The following is a 20,304-nucleotide window of genomic DNA, read 5'->3' on the forward strand; positions in this document are numbered from 1 at the left end:
TGGATGCTGCCTCGCTGGCCCCCAACTGTTTCTTGTCTCTTAGGTAATAGATGTACATCTCACTCAGGGCCAGCTTTATACAGTTTTTAACATCAATAAAATCATGTTTAAAAAGTAAGATGTTCCTAACTTTCCAGATGGCATTTTTAAAACAATTAATAATCATCCAGCAGATCATCTGCTGTTTAAAATTGGGGCAGTTAAAAAGACCGTAAAAGACACATTCGTGATTAAAATCTTTTAGGCCGCAGGCCCACTTCAAAAGTGGGCCTACCTTCCTCCAAAGCTCCCGTGCAAAAGGGCAGTTCCAAAATATGTGCAGCACCGTTTCGTCCACTCCGCAGCCATCTCTCGGGCACTTGGCTCTCGCCACCAGTCCTCGCCTGTGCTGGAACTCACGAGTAGGGAGGCACTGGTGGACGATTGCCCAGGCAAGATCCCTGTGTACATTCGCCAGAAACTTCCCGTACACGTTCCGCCATACCTTTTTGGATCTTGCCTGTGTGAAATTGGACACTGCCAGGGTAACCTCACTCCGCCTGAGGACCTTTGATACCTTTCTCTGGTCCCCCAGTATGTCAGGCTCCAAATCTTGGAGACCTAGGAGCCTGACTGTCTTTTCCAACACCACATAATGTTTTGGGGGACACAGAAGCACCGGAGCGTTCAGAGGGATGCGCAACCATCTTTTAAAAACCATGCCCGCAGCGTACCTTAAAAAGCAGCTAAAAATGCCATCGGATTTAATAATTTTAAAACAGAAACAGAAATACTTTATGTAAAAGAAAGTAAAAAGGTTAGGAACATCTTTCCCGCCATTATCTTTACTTTTGTACATAAAATCACGCTTTAATTTCTCCATTTTTGAACCCCATAAAAAAGTAAAAACAATTCTAGTTACTTTTTTAATGTATAAAATAGATGGAGGAAATACCATGGCAATGTATAGCATAATAGGGAGTAAAACCATCTTTATTATTAAAATCTTCCCCTCCATGGTAAGGTTTCTAAGATTCCACATTAAAATCTTCTTCTCCATCTTAGCTATAGCTGAATCCCAGTTAGGGCTCCCATCATTGACCTGGTTAAAAACAATACCTAAAACTTTAATTTGATCCTGTTGCATTGTGACTCCTGGGGTGATGGATGAATCCCAGGAGCCAATATAAAAACAGTCACATTTATCTGTGTTTAGCTTAAAACCAGAGACCTCGCAGAAATAGCTGGTGTTCCTCAATGCCCCCCTCATGGATGGAGAGTCCGGGCACAGTATGGTGACATCATCCATGTACCCCAACACCTTTAGATGGGTCCCTCCTCCACCAGGTATCGGTACGCCTCTTACTACCCGGTCTTTTCTGAGGAGGGCCATCAGTGGTTCGATTGCGCAAATAAAAAGGAGTGGGGACAGGGGGCAGCCCTGTTTGACACCTGATAAAAGAGGAACACCGCTGGTTAAAAAGCCATTAACAGAGACTTGACTAAAACAGGATCGGTATAAAAGCATGATTCGGCTTAAAATCGTTTCAGGCACTGCCATCTTTTTAAGAACTAAAAACAGGTATTCATGGGAGACCCTATCAAAGGCTTTTTCAAAGTCTAAGGATAAAATTGCTACAGTTTGATTTCTATCCTTAAAATACCATAAAACATCTCTTAAAATATTTAGGGATTCAGCTATAGACCTTCCAGGTACCCCACAAACCTGATTTGGGTGAATTAATTTATGAATAAAAGGTTTAAAACGGACAGCTAATAACTTGGCTAAAACTTTATAATCGACATTTAAAAGTGTGATGGGGCGCCAATTTTTTAGCATATCCTTTTCACCCTTTTTAAAAAGTAATGATACAATCCCCCTCCTCCAGGAAGGGGGAAGTTCATTAACAATAAAAGTTTCTTTATACAATAAAACCATATCATCCTTTAAAATATCCCAAAAAGCTAAATAAAATTCGATGGGTAAACCATCTTCCCCAGGGGCCTTCCCACTAGAAAAACTTTTAAAAACAAATAAAAGTTCATCTAAGTTAAGATCACGGGATAAAACCTCCTGGTCTAAAACATCTAGCTTAAAATCAAGGGAATTAAGAACATGTTCTAAAAAGGATGGATTAAGATCTTTCTTATTAAAAAGAAGCTGGTAGAAGTTAAAAACTGCATCTAACATGCCTTTTGGAGTGGATTCACCCTCAAGGTTTTGGATGATATCCCTCCTATTCATCACTTTTTTAAAAAAGAAACGGGAACATTTCTCGCCCTCCTCCAGGTGCTGCACATGTGAGTTAAAAATGATTTGTTTCCCTTTCTTTTCTATGGCATGTTTTATTTCAGTTTTAAGGTTTAAAATATCATTTTCTACATCCATACCAGCTTCTTTCAATTTAAAAAGTACATTTAAACGCATGTTAAGAACATAAAACCACTGTTTTTCCATTTTTGCCTTCTTCTTACCTGCTTTGATAAAAAAAAATCTGATTTTAGATTTGGTGCCCTCCCACCAGTGCAGCATAGGCTCGTGGGGTTTTCTTTGTGATTGCCAGCATTGGTAGGTCCGCACAAACTCCTCTTTTATCTCAGGGTCCTCTAGGAGTGTGGTGTTTAATCTCCAGAGGCCCCTTTTTGCTTTTTGCTCCCCCTCTAGCTCCAGGCCCACCAAGAGGAGCTTATGATCAGAGAAGATATTCTGCTCGAGCGTGCATTTCAGGGGTTTAAAAGCTCTAGAGGAAAAAATAAAATCGATTCTGGAGCTCACTCTTCCATTGGACCATGTGGCGCCCGGGTCCTCCGGCAAGAGATCCTTCCAGCAATCTTTCAAATTAAAATCATCAATAAAATTTTTAAGCAGGTAAGAAGTGCGGTCTTTACGATTAATATCCCCACCCTGCCGGTGTTCCCCATCACGTATGCAGTTAAAATCACCTCCCACCAGCAGGGGGAAGACCCAACACAAAACAGTGGTAAAATTTCAAATAGTTCTGCCCGCTCCTGTTTATCAGGAGGGGCATACACATTTAAAACACGAATTAAAAGTCCATTAAAATATAGATGAATTAAAAGAGCTCTGCCAGGCACAATCTCAGTTACTGTATGAATAGAAAAGGACTGGCCTCGGCAGAGCAGCCCAACACCCACAGAACGACAGTCATTTGCACCGGACCATATGGATGGGCCCAGCTTCCAGTCTTCTTTTAAGTCTTTATAGTCCATTTTACTAGGGATTCCACATTCTTGTAGCAGGCAAAGGTCAAAGTCACATGTCTCTAGATAAGAAAATAAAGCAGCCCTGCGATCAGGGCTCTTTAAGGACCTCACATTGAGTGAGGCAATTTTTACAGGGATAGGCATAGTTTATGGAGAGTCCGTGCTTGGAGAATCAAAGTCAATAATAAGCTGCGTACCGTCATCCCCCGCCTGCGGGGTCATCAGCTCCTTGATGTTCTGAGGGTCGGAGCTTGAGATCGATGATGCCCCGACCCTGAGCTCGCTCTCGTCCGAACTACGGCACGCCGCTTTCCTTTGAATGTCTTCCTCTTCTTCTTCTCTTTGTCTTTTAAATGTCACACTGCTGTCCATATCCTCTGTGTTGCTCTCACTCGATGTAATCTCTGGCCCCCGGCTGATGGATCTGCGTCTTCTTTCATCATTTGACGACTGGAACTGCTGCACAGGGGCCTGTGAGGCCTCTTTTCCGGAACCTTTGCCGCTACCTTGGGAAGTTTTCATCGCTTGTTCCCCAGCAAGCGTTGCTGAGGACTGTTGCTCCAACTTCCCCATCGATCGACGATGGCCAGTTTTACCCACCGGGTCCACTGCTGGCGGGGCAGCAAACCCTGGTTTGGCGCCACTTGTCTTCTTGGCCCTGTCCTGTATAGGCGGAGTAACAGGACCGGGCTCAGACCTGGCCACCTGGCTCCCCTTCCGGCGGGCTTTCACCGGGGCCTCTTCGTCCGGAGCAGGGCGACCCTGGGCCAAGCCAGTACCTGGCTTATGCTGCAATTTTGGGTCCACTTTTGCCCCCACCGAGGCCCGTCGGCTGCCACCCGCCACAGGTGAGCCCCCTTCAGAAGTTTCGGCGGGCTCTTGAGCCAGGTAGGAAGTCGATCGACGTCTTTCAATTTCCCGGGCAGTAAACTCGATCACCCGCCCGGGCTTCGTGGAATCCCCATGGCCTCCCCCTAGCACTACCACCGGTGGGCCCCCCGATGGAGCACCAGAGGTCTTGGGCCTGGACCCATCAGTACCTGCCATCTGGGGTTTGGGCATCTTAAAAAAGGACGTCTTTTGTCCTGTCCCCTCTTTGGGTGGGCCCAGCCTTGACCCACCCATCGTAGTTTTTGCTTTATGGGGACAGGAATTAAAATCGTGATTTTCCTCTCCGCAGAGGTTGCACCTTATCGTATGGCTACATCTTGAGGCTATGTGACCTTCTTGGCCACACCTATTGCAGCGAATCACACGCTCCGCGCCGCAGGTCTCCTGGGTGTGGCCAAACCTCAAGCAATTTCGGCAATACATAGGCATTTGAGGATAGAACAGGAAGCCCCGAACTCTCCCGATGGCAAAATTTGGGGGCGGATGGCAAAGACCCCCAATACCACCGGGATCCTTACGGAGCTTGACCCAGAACTTCCTCTTGCCGTTCCAGAACCGCACGGAGTTCAAGATTTTGTTTGCGAATCGCACCTCTTCGCAGTATCGCCGAAGAAAAGTGGCTATATCCTCCGTGGTCACATGAGGGCTGTGCATAGCCACCACCAACGGTATATGTTCCTCACCATAGAGGAACTGGAACGAAAGACCGTCGAGTCGATCGTCCCTCTGGTCCGCACCAGACAAGGTTGCATAGATGTTATCGCAACACGCCGTGGCCGTGAAGGTGACGGTATACAGGCCACGGCTTTCCTGGTCATTTAGACACAGGATGTCCTCCCTATTGAGGCGGAAGTAGTCAAGAAGAATCACCTCCGCAATGAAGCGGAGGTTCTTCAACTGACGATGGCTCTCCGACACCTCTATGCGGATGGTATTTCGCATCGACATTTCCCCAGAGGGGAAAGCCCAGGAGAACGGCATCTTCCACACCCAGGGACTAAGCCCCTTCCCCAATAGCAGCAGGGGCTCGGAATCCCGCTATAAAAGCGGAACCCTTACCCAAGGCAGAGGTCGGGGGTACCCTAGGTGCTTCCGAAGCTACAGGTAACGCTCAACGTACCGAAAATGCCTTCTGAGACACAAGGTCCCAGAGACAGGGGGATCGCAACCCGTTGTCCGTGGACTAAGCCCGCTCCCCAATAGCAGCAAGGGGGTGAAGTCCCTCCGTAAGGAGAGACAATCCCCCAAGGCCGAGAAGCGGGGTACCACAGACACCTTCCGACCAGACCAAATGCAGATACTACACTTGATCTTAGCCAAAAGGCCGAGAAGCGATAACCGTGAAAGGGGCGGGCCCAACAAGGTCCCCTTCATGGGCACTATCACTGCTTGCTGTCAGGGAGGCTGCCAGACAATTTTCCATGCACACTCTGGGCTGGGGGGCAGTCAACCACCAGTACACACAGCAGAACCTAAACCCATACCATTATTGCTAAGCAGCAAGACAGGGGCCCATTGCACTCCCACGGGGCCTTTTTAAATGCAATCCATAACCCGGATTTGCCAGGAACCCTTCTTACTCCTCCTACTTGCATGTGACACTGGGCTTAGGATCTGCATAGGAAACACACACACAAGCACACACCTACCTTTGTTGCCTGCAGATGCCTCCTTGGCTGTCCCCAAACGGTATCAAACCAACACCCACGGGAAGCTGTAAGCATAGAGGACATGCCTGCACCCCATTGGACTTACCTGTGTGGGTTAAATCCGGGTTATTTGACAACCTATGGCGGTGATGGTTCTGCTCAGGCAGAGCAGTGCTGATGCTCCTCATAAAGCTGTCGCTGCTGTGAAGGTTCTAGGTGACATCACAAATCCCTATGGTTACATACACAACAAAGCTGGGTTGTTGTTGTTTACACTCTGCAAGGCCTGTGGAAGTGAGTGACATCATAGCACTGTAGTTCTGAGGGTTCAAGATGGATGCAACAATCTCCTGTTGCTTCTATGAAGGCCGTAATAGACGACATCACCAAACAGCTCCATAGTCACATACACAGCAAAGGAGAGATGTTGTTTACACCTAGTGATGTCAGTGGTATTGAGTGACATCACAGCACAGTGCTAAGGCTCCTGGGCCTGGACACAGCAGCGGCTGCAATATCTCAACGGAGAATACGTTTATATCTATGTGTGTGTGTGCGCATATATATATATATATATATATATATATATATATATATATATATATATTCTCCGCCGAAATCACTTTTAAACCCATTTCCACCTTTTTTTCCCTTCTCTTCCTCTTACTTTTTTTTCACGTTTTTTTACGTTTTTCTCCTTTTCGCCTCTTTTCTGGGCGTATTATTCTTCTTTTTCTTCTTTTTTTTCGTCTAATGCATACCCCATCAGTGCAGCAATGCTTATTCAATACCGCCAGCAGATGGAGACACTGGGGGATAATTTTCTAAGGATTTATACTGATTTTTCCTGTCTGAATTTGTCGCACAGAAAGTTGCAGGCCAAATATGTGTGACATTTCTGCGACTTTAGCTTCTAGAGCATTTTTACAACATTATACATAGGTGCTGAATACATAAAAAGCGACTGTTCAGCGACAGACAAGTCGCATCGGCTGAAAGTAGGCCAGAATGTCAGTCCATGTTGGAGCAGGTTTAGATACAGTCTAAAGCATAGATCTCAAAGTCTGTGCACAGAATTTAGCAAGGGCCTCGCACCTTCTGATGCATCAGGTAGGTGCACAATAGCATAGCCTAACCCTCTGTACTTTGGTCTATATTGATGCGGGACATAGACAGCCAGCTGATGACCAATCCATTAGTGCAATGGATGGCTGGAAGCATTTGTCTTTGCCTTTGCAATACCACAGAAGCAATGCATGGTCAATGTACAGCAATGACACACCTGTGTGAACAGCCAGGAGACCCCCCCCCCCCATGTTATGTTACATAGTTACATAGTTAGTACGGTCGAAAAAAGACATATGTCCATCAAGTTCAACCAGGGAATTAAGGGGTAGGGGTGTGGCGCGATATTGGGGAAGGGATGAGATTTTATATTTCTTCATAAGCATTAATCTTATTTTGTCAATTAGGAACATTCAGCACCCACCCGCTATCAAGGCAGCTGCCTATCATGTCATGCCCTACCTGCACAGGTGTGCTGGCTACTCAAATGATCCAATTAAGGAGGCCATTTAGTCAGCAGCAGCAGAAGTCCTGTGCCTGGACGCTCCAACAGGGGCCAGACACAAGCAGAAGCAGAAGCAGCAGAAGCAGCAGAAGCAGCACCACCTCTTGTTTTTTGGCTGCAGCAGCAGCAAGGCCCACAGGGCTGGCTAGCTGGCTAGCCAGCAAGCAGGTAGCAATGAAAGTAGGAATCTTTCTTTTTAACCCTGTAAGGGGGTGGTGCACTGTACCCGAAGATACTGCCATATCGGGTCAATGCATAGGGCGACGGAAGCAAGCTTCGAAATCGGCCCCCGTTCTCAAAAATCCATTTAATATATGGTCCCCAGATAGGGGACGTATCAGATATTAAACTGATAAGAACAGATACTACACTTGATCTTAGCCAAAAGGCCGAGAAGCGATAACCGTGAAAGGGGCGGGCCCAACAAGGTCCCCTTCATGGGCACTATCACTGCTTGCTGTCAGGGAGGCTGCCAGACAATTTTCCATGCACACTCTGGGCTGGGGGGCAGTCAACCACCAGTACACACAGCAGAACCTAAACCCATACCATTATTGCTAAGCAGCAAGACAGGGGCCCATTGCACTCCCACGGGGCCTTTTTAAATGCAATCCATAACCCGGATTTGCCAGGAACCCTTCTTACTCCTCCTACTTGCATGTGACACTGGGCTTAGGATCTGCATAGGAAACACACACACAAGCACACACCTACCTTTGTTGCCTGCAGATGCCTCCTTGGCTGTCCCCAAACGGTATCAAACCAACACCCACGGGAAGCTGTAAGCATAGAGGACATGCCTGCACCCCATTGGACTTACCTGTGTGGGTTAAATCCGGGTTATTTGACAACCTATGGCGGTGATGGTTCTGCTCAGGCAGAGCAGTGCTGATGCTCCTCATAAAGCTGTCGCTGCTGTGAAGGTTCTAGGTGACATCACAAATCCCTATGGTTACATACACAACAAAGCTGGGTTGTTGTTGTTTACACTCTGCAAGGCCTGTGGAAGTGAGTGACATCATAGCACTGTAGTTCTGAGGGTTCAAGATGGATGCAACAATCTCCTGTTGCTTCTATGAAGGCCGTAATAGACGACATCACCAAACAGCTCCATAGTCACATACACAGCAAAGGAGAGATGTTGTTTACACCTAGTGATGTCAGTGGTATTGAGTGACATCACAGCACAGTGCTAAGGCTCCTGGGCCTGGACACAGCAGCGGCTGCAATATCTCAACGGAGAATACGTTTATATCTATGTGTGTGTGTGCGCATATATATATATATATATATATATATATATATATATATATATATATATTTCTCCGCCGAAATCACTTTTAAACCCATTTCCACCTTTTTTTCCCTTCTCTTCCTCTTACTTTTTTTTCACGTTTTTTTACGTTTTTCTCCTTTTCGCCTCTTTTCTGGGCGTATTATTCTTCTTTTTCTTCTTTTTTTTCGTCTAATGCATACCCCATCAGTGCAGCAATGCTTATTCAATACCGCCAGCAGATGGAGACACTGGGGGATAATTTTCTAAGGATTTATACTGATTTTTCCTGTCTGAATTTGTCGCACAGAAAGTTGCAGGCCAAATATGTGTGACATTTCTGCGACTTTAGCTTCTAGAGCATTTTTACAACATTATACATAGGTGCTGAATACATAAAAAGCGACTGTTCAGCGACAGACAAGTCGCATCGGCTGAAAGTAGGCCAGAATGTCAGTCCATGTTGGAGCAGGTTTAGATACAGTCTAAAGCATAGATCTCAAAGTCTGTGCACAGAATTTAGCAAGGGCCTCGCACCTTCTGATGCATCAGGTAGGTGCACAATAGCATAGCCTAACCCTCTGTACTTTGGTCTATATTGATGCGGGACATAGACAGCCAGCTGATGACCAATCCATTAGTGCAATGGATGGCTGGAAGCATTTGTCTTTGCCTTTGCAATACCACAGAAGCAATGCATGGTCAATGTACAGCAATGACACACCTGTGTGAACAGCCAGGAGACCCCCCCCCCCATGTTATGTTACATAGTTACATAGTTAGTACGGTCGAAAAAAGACATATGTCCATCAAGTTCAACCAGGGAATTAAGGGGTAGGGGTGTGGCGCGATATTGGGGAAGGGATGAGATTTTATATTTCTTCATAAGCATTAATCTTATTTTGTCAATTAGGAACATTCAGCACCCACCCGCTATCAAGGCAGCTGCCTATCATGTCATGCCCTACCTGCACAGGTGTGCTGGCTACTCAAATGATCCAATTAAGGAGGCCATTTAGTCAGCAGCAGCAGAAGTCCTGTGCCTGGACGCTCCAACAGGGGCCAGACACAAGCAGAAGCAGAAGCAGCAGAAGCAGCAGCAGCACCACCTTTTGTTTTTTGGCTGCAGCAGCAGCAAGGCCCACAGGGCTGGCTAGCTGGCTAGCCAGCAAGCAGGTAGCAATGAAAGTAGGAATCTTTCTTTTTAACCCTGTAAGGGGGTGGTGCACTGTACCCGAAGATACTGCCATATCGGGTCAATGCATAGGGCGACGGAAGCAAGCTTCGAAATCGGCCCCCGTTCTCAAAAATCCATTTAATATATGGTCCCCAGATAGGGGACGTATCAGATATTAAACTGATAAGAACAGATACTACACTTGATCTTAGCCAAAAGGCCGAGAAGCGATAACCGTGAAAGGGGCGGGCCCAACAAGGTCCCCTTCATGGGCACTATCACTGCTTGCTGTCAGGGAGGCTGCCAGACAATTTTCCATGCACACTCTGGGCTGGGGGGCAGTCAACCACCAGTACACACAGCAGAACCTAAACCCATACCATTATTGCTAAGCAGCAAGACAGGGGCCCATTGCACTCCCACGGGGCCTTTTTAAATGCAATCCATAACCCGGATTTGCCAGGAACCCTTCTTACTCCTCCTACTTGCATGTGACACTGGGCTTAGGATCTGCATAGGAAACACACACACAAGCACACACCTACCTTTGTTGCCTGCAGATGCCTCCTTGGCTGTCCCCAAACGGTATCAAACCAACACCCACGGGAAGCTGTAAGCATAGAGGACATGCCTGCACCCCATTGGACTTACCTGTGTGGGTTAAATCCGGGTTATTTGACAACCTATGGCGGTGATGGTTCTGCTCAGGCAGAGCAGTGCTGATGCTCCTCATAAAGCTGTCGCTGCTGTGAAGGTTCTAGGTGACATCACAAATCCCTATGGTTACATACACAACAAAGCTGGGTTGTTGTTGTTTACACTCTGCAAGGCCTGTGGAAGTGAGTGACATCATAGCACTGTAGTTCTGAGGGTTCAAGATGGATGCAACAATCTCCTGTTGCTTCTATGAAGGCCGTAATAGACGACATCACCAAACAGCTCCATAGTCACATACACAGCAAAGGAGAGATGTTGTTTACACCTAGTGATGTCAGTGGTATTGAGTGACATCACAGCACAGTGCTAAGGCTCCTGGGCCTGGACACAGCAGCGGCTGCAATATCTCAACGGAGAATACGTTTATATCTATGTGTGTGTGTGCGCATATATATATATATATATATATATATATATATATATATATATATTTCTCCGCCGAAATCACTTTTAAACCCATTTCCACCTTTTTTTCCCTTCTCTTCCTCTTACTTTTTTTTCACGTTTTTTTACGTTTTTCTCCTTTTCGCCTCTTTTCTGGGCGTATTATTCTTCTTTTTCTTCTTTTTTTTCGTCTAATGCATACCCCATCAGTGCAGCAATGCTTATTCAATACCGCCAGCAGATGGAGACACTGGGGGATAATTTTCTAAGGATTTATACTGATTTTTCCTGTCTGAATTTGTCGCACAGAAAGTTGCAGGCCAAATATGTGTGACATTTCTGCGACTTTAGCTTCTAGAGCATTTTTACAACATTATACATAGGTGCTGAATACATAAAAAGCGACTGTTCAGCGACAGACAAGTCGCATCGGCTGAAAGTAGGCCAGAATGTCAGTCCATGTTGGAGCAGGTTTAGATACAGTCTAAAGCATAGATCTCAAAGTCTGTGCACAGAATTTAGCAAGGGCCTCGCACCTTCTGATGCATCAGGTAGGTGCACAATAGCATAGCCTAACCCTCTGTACTTTGGTCTATATTGATGCGGGACATAGACAGCCAGCTGATGACCAATCCATTAGTGCAATGGATGGCTGGAAGCATTTGTCTTTGCCTTTGCAATACCACAGAAGCAATGCATGGTCAATGTACAGCAATGACACACCTGTGTGAACAGCCAGGAGACCCCCCCCCCCCATGTTATGTTACATAGTTACATAGTTAGTACGGTCGAAAAAAGACATATGTCCATCAAGTTCAACCAGGGAATTAAGGGGTAGGGGTGTGGCGCGATATTGGGGAAGGGATGAGATTTTATATTTCTTCATAAGCATTAATCTTATTTTGTCAATTAGGAACATTCAGCACCCACCCGCTATCAAGGCAGCTGCCTATCATGTCATGCCCTACCTGCACAGGTGTGCTGGCTACTCAAATGATCCAATTAAGGAGGCCATTTAGTCAGCAGCAGCAGAAGTCCTGTGCCTGGACGCTCCAACAGGGGCCAGACACAAGCAGAAGCAGAAGCAGCAGAAGCAGCAGCAGCACCACCTTTTGTTTTTTGGCTGCAGCAGCAGCAAGGCCCACAGGGCTGGCTAGCTGGCTAGCCAGCAAGCAGGTAGCAATGAAAGTAGGAATCTTTCTTTTTAACCCTGTAAGGGGGTGGTGCACTGTACCCGAAGATACTGCCATATCGGGTCAATGCATAGGGCGACGGAAGCAAGCTTCGAAATCGGCCCCCGTTCTCAAAAATCCATTTAATATATGGTCCCCAGATAGGGGACGTATCAGATATTAAACTGATAAGAACAGATACTACACTTGATCTTAGCCAAAAGGCCGAGAAGCGATAACCGTGAAAGGGGCGGGCCCAACAAGGTCCCCTTCATGGGCACTATCACTGCTTGCTGTCAGGGAGGCTGCCAGACAATTTTCCATGCACACTCTGGGCTGGGGGGCAGTCAACCACCAGTACACACAGCAGAACCTAAACCCATACCATTATTGCTAAGCAGCAAGACAGGGGCCCATTGCACTCCCACGGGGCCTTTTTAAATGCAATCCATAACCCGGATTTGCCAGGAACCCTTCTTACTCCTCCTACTTGCATGTGACACTGGGCTTAGGATCTGCATAGGAAACACACACACAAGCACACACCTACCTTTGTTGCCTGCAGATGCCTCCTTGGCTGTCCCCAAACGGTATCAAACCAACACCCACGGGAAGCTGTAAGCATAGAGGACATGCCTGCACCCCATTGGACTTACCTGTGTGGGTTAAATCCGGGTTATTTGACAACCTATGGCGGTGATGGTTCTGCTCAGGCAGAGCAGTGCTGATGCTCCTCATAAAGCTGTCGCTGCTGTGAAGGTTCTAGGTGACATCACAAATCCCTATGGTTACATACACAACAAAGCTGGGTTGTTGTTGTTTACACTCTGCAAGGCCTGTGGAAGTGAGTGACATCATAGCACTGTAGTTCTGAGGGTTCAAGATGGATGCAACAATCTCCTGTTGCTTCTATGAAGGCCGTAATAGACGACATCACCAAACAGCTCCATAGTCACATACACAGCAAAGGAGAGATGTTGTTTACACCTAGTGATGTCAGTGGTATTGAGTGACATCACAGCACAGTGCTAAGGCTCCTGGGCCTGGACACAGCAGCGGCTGCAATATCTCAACGGAGAATACGTTTATATCTATGTGTGTGTGTGCGCATATATATATATATATATATATATATATATATATATATATATATTTCTCCGCCGAAATCACTTTTAAACCCATTTCCACCTTTTTTTCCCTTCTCTTCCTCTTACTTTTTTTTCACGTTTTTTTACGTTTTTCTCCTTTTCGCCTCTTTTCTGGGCGTATTATTCTTCTTTTTCTTCTTTTTTTTCGTCTAATGCATACCCCATCAGTGCAGCAATGCTTATTCAATACCGCCAGCAGATGGAGACACTGGGGGATAATTTTCTAAGGATTTATACTGATTTTTCCTGTCTGAATTTGTCGCACAGAAAGTTGCAGGCCAAATATGTGTGACATTTCTGCGACTTTAGCTTCTAGAGCATTTTTACAACATTATACATAGGTGCTGAATACATAAAAAGCGACTGTTCAGCGACAGACAAGTCGCATCGGCTGAAAGTAGGCCAGAATGTCAGTCCATGTTGGAGCAGGTTTAGATACAGTCTAAAGCATAGATCTCAAAGTCTGTGCACAGAATTTAGCAAGGGCCTCGCACCTTCTGATGCATCAGGTAGGTGCACAATAGCATAGCCTAACCCTCTGTACTTTGGTCTATATTGATGCGGGACATAGACAGCCAGCTGATGACCAATCCATTAGTGCAATGGATGGCTGGAAGCATTTGTCTTTGCCTTTGCAATACCACAGAAGCAATGCATGGTCAATGTACAGCAATGACACACCTGTGTGAACAGCCAGGAGACCCCCCCCCCCATGTTATGTTACATAGTTACATAGTTAGTACGGTCGAAAAAAGACATATGTCCATCAAGTTCAACCAGGGAATTAAGGGGTAGGGGTGTGGCGCGATATTGGGGAAGGGATGAGATTTTATATTTCTTCATAAGCATTAATCTTATTTTGTCAATTAGGAACATTCAGCACCCACCCGCTATCACGGCAGCTGCCTATCATGTCATGCCCTACCTGCACAGGTGTGCTGGCTACTCAAATGATCCAATTAAGGAGGCCATTTAGTCAGCAGCAGCAGAAGTCCTGTGCCTGGATGCTCCAACAGGGGCCAGACACAAGCAGAAGCAGAAGCAGCAGAAGCAGCAGCAGCACCACCTTTTGTTTTTTGGCTGCAGCAGCAGCAAGGCCCACAGGGCTGGCTAGCTGGCTAGCCAGCAAGCAGGTAGCAATGAAAGTAGGAATCTTTCTTTTTAACCCTGTAAGGGGGTGGTGCACTGTACCCGAAGATACTGCCATATCGGGTCAATGCATAGGGCGACGGAAGCAAGCTTCGAAATCGGCCCCCGTTCTCAAAAATCCATTTAATATATGGTCCCCAGATAGGGGACGTATCAGATATTAAACTGATAAGAACAGATACTACACTTGATCTTAGCCAAAAGGCCGAGAAGCGATAACCGTGAAAGGGGCGGGCCCAACAAGGTCCCCTTCATGGGCACTATCACTGCTTGCTGTCAGGGAGGCTGCCAGACAATTTTCCATGCACACTCTGGGCTGGGGGGCAGTCAACCACCAGTACACACAGCAGAACCTAAACCCATACCATTATTGCTAAGCAGCAAGACAGGGGCCCATTGCACTCCCACGGGGCCTTTTTAAATGCAATCCATAACCCGGATTTGCCAGGAACCCTTCTTACTCCTCCTACTTGCATGTGACACTGGGCTTAGGATCTGCATAGGAAACACACACACAAGCACACACCTACCTTTGTTGCCTGCAGATGCCTCCTTGGCTGTCCCCAAACGGTATCAAACCAACACCCACGGGAAGCTGTAAGCATAGAGGACATGCCTGCACCCCATTGGACTTACCTGTGTGGGTTAAATCCGGGTTATTTGACAACCTATGGCGGTGATGGTTCTGCTCAGGCAGAGCAGTGCTGATGCTCCTCATAAAGCTGTCGCTGCTGTGAAGGTTCTAGGTGACATCACAAATCCCTATGGTTACATACACAACAAAGCTGGGTTGTTGTTGTTTACACTCTGCAAGGCCTGTGGAAGTGAGTGACATCATAGCACTGTAGTTCTGAGGGTTCAAGATGGATGCAACAATCTCCTGTTGCTTCTATGAAGGCCGTAATAGACGACATCACCAAACAGCTCCATAGTCACATACACAGCAAAGGAGAGATGTTGTTTACACCTAGTGATGTCAGTGGTATTGAGTGACATCACAGCACAGTGCTAAGGCTCCTGGGCCTGGACACAGCAGCGGCTGCAATATCTCAACGGAGAATACGTTTATATCTATGTGTGTGTGTGCGCATATATATATATATATATATATATATATATATATATATATATATATATTTCTCCGCCGAAATCACTTTTAAACCCATTTCCACCTTTTTTTCCCTTCTCTTCCTCTTACTTTTTTTTCACGTTTTTTTACGTTTTTCTCCTTTTCGCCTCTTTTCTGGGCGTATTATTCTTCTTTTTCTTCTTTTTTTTCGTCTAATGCATACCCCATCAGTGCAGCAATGCTTATTCAATACCGCCAGCAGATGGAGACACTGGGGGATAATTTTCTAAGGATTTATACTGATTTTTCCTGTCTGAATTTGTCGCACAGAAAGTTGCAGGCCAAATATGTGTGACATTTCTGCGACTTTAGCTTCTAGAGCATTTTTACAACATTATACATAGGTGCTGAATACATAAAAAGCGACTGTTCAGCGACAGACAAGTCGCATCGGCTGAAAGTAGGCCAGAATGTCAGTCCATGTTGGAGCAGGTTTAGATACAGTCTAAAGCATAGATCTCAAAGTCTGTGCACAGAATTTAGCAAGGGCCTCGCACCTTCTGATGCATCAGGTAGGTGCACAATAGCATAGCCTAACCCTCTGTACTTTGGTCTATATTGATGCGGGACATAGACAGCCAGCTGATGACCAATCCATTAGTGCAATGGATGGCTGGAAGCATTTGTCTTTGCCTTTGCAATACCACAGAAGCAATGCATGGTCAATGTACAGCAATGACACACCTGTGTGAACAGCCAGGAGACCCCCCCCCCCATGTTATGTTACATAGTTACATAGTTAGTACGGTCGAAAAAAGACATATGTCCATCAAGTTCAACCAGGGAATTAAGGGGTAGGGGTGTGGCGCGATATTGGGGAAGGGATGAGATTTTATATTTCTTCATAAGCATTAATCTTATTTTGTCAATTAGGAACATTCAGCACCCACCCGCTATCAAGGCAGCTGCCTATCATGTCATGCCCTACCTGCACAGGTGTGCTGGCTACTCAAATGATCCAATTAAGGAGGCCATTTAGTCAGCAGCAGCAGAAGTCCTGTGCCTGGACGCTCCAACAGGGGCCAGACACAAGCAGAAGCAGAAGCAGCAGAAGCAGCAGCAGCACCACCTTTTGTTTTTTGGCTGCAGCAGCAGCAAGGCCCACAGGGCTGGCTAGCTGGCTAGCCAGCAAGCAGGTAGCAATGAAAGTAGGAATCTTTCTTTTTAACCCTGTAAGGGGGTGGTGCACTGTACCCGAAGATACTGCCATATCGGGTCAATGCATAGGGCGACGGAAGCAAGCTTCGAAATCGGCCCCCGTTCTCAAAAATCCATTTAATATATGGTCCCCAGATAGGGGACGTATCAGATATTAAACTGATAAGAACAGATTTTTTTTTTAACTTGACTACCCTTACGGGGGCAACTTTATTAAAAATTAAATAATGTTAACAAAGTTGTGCAAATATGTCAATAAATACAGTTACATATAAATAACATATTTACAACATATTAAAACATAAAATGGGCACTTGGTGGCTTTACAAGATAGAATTCCATTCTTTTAAAAACCATTTTCTAGATAAAAGCGGAAATCTCTTCTTGTCTAAAAGATAGTACTGGTACATTTCATAAAAACAGATAGATAAAATGTCCTTCACAGATAAAACCTCATGCTTGAACAATAAAATATTCCTGGCCTTCCACAGAGCTGCCTTCACACAGTTTATGATCTTCCATGCAATAGTCTCTTGAGTCCGTGTTGGGCATTCCAGGCAACCATAAAAAACCACTGCAATATTTAAGTCTTTTAGTCCAGTTATCCTTTTTACCAGAGGGAGTATCTTTGTCCATATTTTCTGCGAGTAAAAACAAGTCCATATTAGATGGTGCACGGTCTCCTCTTGTCGGCATCCCTCCCTCGGGCAGGTTGCAGAGTTGGATAATCCTCTTCGGTGCTGGAATGCCCGGCATGGAAGACACTCGTGTGCGCAGCTCCAGGCCAGGTCCTTCTGTGAATTAAAAAGATAATTAATACTCAACATCTTCCAAATCTGTATACACTTCTGTTCGTTAAAATTTTTGATGGGAGTCACGGTACTGGTTTCTTTTATTTCCTTTAGTAGTTTTTTGCTATTGCACAGATCCTGAACACTTTTACCTTTAAAATTATATAAGTTTAAAATTTTTCCTAAAATCATGTATTGAGGGGGTAAATTCAAAGAATAAGGGCAACTTAAAACTGTAGAAAACCAGCCGTTCCTCCGCATAAAATAACCAGTATTAAAACGAACAAAATAAGACCAGTAGCTATCTTTAAAAACAGTAGTAAAACACATGCTAAAAAACTTTATTAAAAGGAAAGCTTTAAAATCTGGAAAATCCTTACCGCCCCTGGAGTTCGGTTTTATCACAATTTGTCTCTTTAATTTTTCGCTCTTAGAACTCCAAAAGAAAGTAAAACAAGCTTTTGTTATTTTCTTTAGAACCATTTCGGGGGGTGGGAAAACCAGACTTAAATACAATAAAATAGGTAAAAGCACCATTTTTGTAATTAAAACCTTCCCTTCCATTGTAAGTTCTCGCATGTTCCACATACATATTTTCTTATTTATTTTTTGAGCCACCAAGTCCCAGCTATTAAAACCATTATTAGACTCGTCAAAGGAGACACCTAAAATCTGCACCGACTCAGACACAGGGACGGGCACATCATACAAAGGCATTCCGCCTATGTTTAAAATGTTACTTTTGTTAAAATTGACTTTAAAACCGGAGGCACAATTAAAATATTGAATCTGTTTTAGCGTCTTCTGAAGCGATGGGGTGTCCCTGCAAAACACCGCAACATCGTCCATGTACCCCACTACCTTCGCCTCTAGTCCCCCTCCTCCTGGCAGGGGGACTCCATGGATCTGCTTATCCTTTCGTATTGTACATAAAAGAGGCTCTATTGCGCAAATGAAGAGTAGTGGGGACAAGGGACACCCCTGCTTCACTCCGGAATTTAAAATCACGCCCTGTGTCTTAAAACCATTTACTAAAATTTTACTAGTACAGTTATCATAAAAAGCTCTAAGAGACAATAAAAAGCCATCAGGTATACCCATTTTCTCTAAAACCTTAAAAAGATAAAAATGTGACACCCTGTCGAAAGCTTTTTCAAAATCTATGGATAAAACCGCCAGCTTTCCTTTTCTTAATTTGGTGTCGCTAATTACATCCTTTAAAAGGTTTAGGTTCTCCCATAAACTCCTCCCAGGCACCCCACAGACTTGGTTTGTATGAATTATTTTATGGATTACGTTCTTTAAGCGGTTAGCACACAGTTTCGCCATTATTTTATAGTCGCAGTTCAGAAGGGTGATTGGTCTCCAGTTTTTGAGTTCCGACCGGTCTCCCTTTTTGAATAGCAGGGAGACATCACCCTTCTTCCATGAGCCTGGGAGGATTTTAGACTTAAAGACTTCCGTAAAAAGGGAGAACAAATCTTCTTTTAAAATACCATAAAAAGTAACATAAAATTCAATGGGTATACCATCCGGCCCAGGCACTTTACCTGTTTTAAAACTCTTGACGGTCTCTAAAATCTCCTGCTCTGAAATATTCTGCAATAAAAAAGACTGTGAGACAGGATCTAAAAAATTGGTGATCTCCTTTAACGAGTCATTCATAAAACATTCATCAATGTGTTTTACATTAAAAAGATCCGCATAAAACTCTTGCACCTTTTTTAAAATACCCTGTACATCATTCACTCCTTCAATGTTTTCTATTAACCTTCTATTTTCATGTATTTTCTTAAAAAAATACCTGGAGCAGGTCTCGTTTTCCTCAAGATGCTGTATTCGAGACCTAAAGATAATTTCTTTTCCTTTCTGCTCCAGGCACTTAGTTATTTCTTTTTTAAGATCATGTACCTCCTTCTCCACCTCCATCCCATGTGCTCTGAATTTGTACAGGGTTTGCAGACGAGTATTTAGGATATTATAAAATTCACGTTTTTCTTTAGCTTTCCTAACCCCAACACGGATAAAAAATTCTTTTATTTTTAGTTTCATTTTTTCCCACCAGATACTGGTGGGAGTGTTGGGGTCTTTTACTCGTCTGCATTCCTTGTAAAAGGTGATAAAATCTGATAAAACCTGCGGATCTTCTAAAAGGGACACGTTTAACTTCCAGGCATTCCTACCAGATCTCTTTTTAAAATCACTTTTAACTTTAAAATACAATAATTTATGGTCAGAAAAAACATTGGTAAAAAGATCACAGTTAAAAGGCAGTACTTGATAAGAACAAAAAATAAAATCTATCCTGGAGCTACAGCTTGCATTGCTCCAGGTAACACCGTCTTCCTCTGGTACGTTAAAATTACATTTTTTAAAAACATCAGTGAGATTAAAATCTAAAATCAAGTTTTTTAACATAAAAGACGTCTTATCATAGTTCCTACTCACTGCGTTCGAAAAACGGCGTTCTCCCCTTAAAATACAATTAAAATCACCTGATAAAACAAGAGGACTAGAATTGTTAATAAAAAGGGGTAAAATCTCCAACATTTTTATTCTTTCATTCTTATCAGGAGAACCATAAAAATTTAAAAACTGCCATTTAATACCATTAATAAAAGCGTTGACCAATAAAATTCTGCCTGGTAAAATTTCGTTAAAACTCTCAATTAAAACGTTCCCTTTAAAAAGTATGGCGACCCCTGCTGATCTGGACTCATTTGATCCAGACCAGACTGATGGACCGTGCACCCAATCATCTTCATATTCTTTATAATTTAATCTGTGCGGGATGCCACATTCCTGCAGGAAAAGGACGGAAGCAGCAAAAACCGACAAGTAATTAAATAGGGCAACCCTTCTTACTCTGGTGCTCACACTTCTCACGTTCAA

General features: G+C 44.6%; 4 non-coding genes and 2 pseudogenes across 4 annotated transcripts; all 6 read right to left on the reverse strand.

Annotated features, from left to right (window-relative positions):
- Positions 1 to 5,213: 5,213 nt before the first annotated feature.
- Positions 5,214 to 5,431, reverse strand: LOC130334844 (U2 spliceosomal RNA; annotated as a pseudogene).
- Positions 5,432 to 7,524: 2,093 nt separating this feature from the next.
- LOC130334855 (U2 spliceosomal RNA) lies at positions 7,525 to 7,715 on the reverse strand. Its single transcript, XR_008876583.1, has one exon. It is a non-coding gene; the product is annotated as a U2 spliceosomal RNA (small nuclear RNA).
- Positions 7,716 to 9,805: 2,090 nt separating this feature from the next.
- Positions 9,806 to 9,996, reverse strand: LOC130334856 (U2 spliceosomal RNA). The gene has a single exon (XR_008876584.1). It is a non-coding gene; the product is annotated as a U2 spliceosomal RNA (small nuclear RNA).
- Positions 9,997 to 12,083: 2,087 nt separating this feature from the next.
- On the reverse strand, positions 12,084 to 12,274 carry LOC130334857 (U2 spliceosomal RNA). Its single transcript, XR_008876585.1, has one exon. It is a non-coding gene; the product is annotated as a U2 spliceosomal RNA (small nuclear RNA).
- A 2,086-nt stretch (positions 12,275 to 14,360) lies between these two features.
- LOC130334858 (U2 spliceosomal RNA) lies at positions 14,361 to 14,551 on the reverse strand. Its single transcript, XR_008876586.1, has one exon. It is a non-coding gene; the product is annotated as a U2 spliceosomal RNA (small nuclear RNA).
- A 2,090-nt stretch (positions 14,552 to 16,641) lies between these two features.
- LOC130334833 (U2 spliceosomal RNA) lies at positions 16,642 to 16,845 on the reverse strand (annotated as a pseudogene).
- Positions 16,846 to 20,304: the final 3,459 nt, after the last annotated feature.

This window comes from Hyla sarda, unplaced genomic scaffold, assembly GCF_029499605.1.
Source record: "Hyla sarda isolate aHylSar1 unplaced genomic scaffold, aHylSar1.hap1 scaffold_445, whole genome shotgun sequence".
Taxonomy (NCBI): Eukaryota; Metazoa; Chordata; class Amphibia; order Anura; family Hylidae; genus Hyla; species Hyla sarda.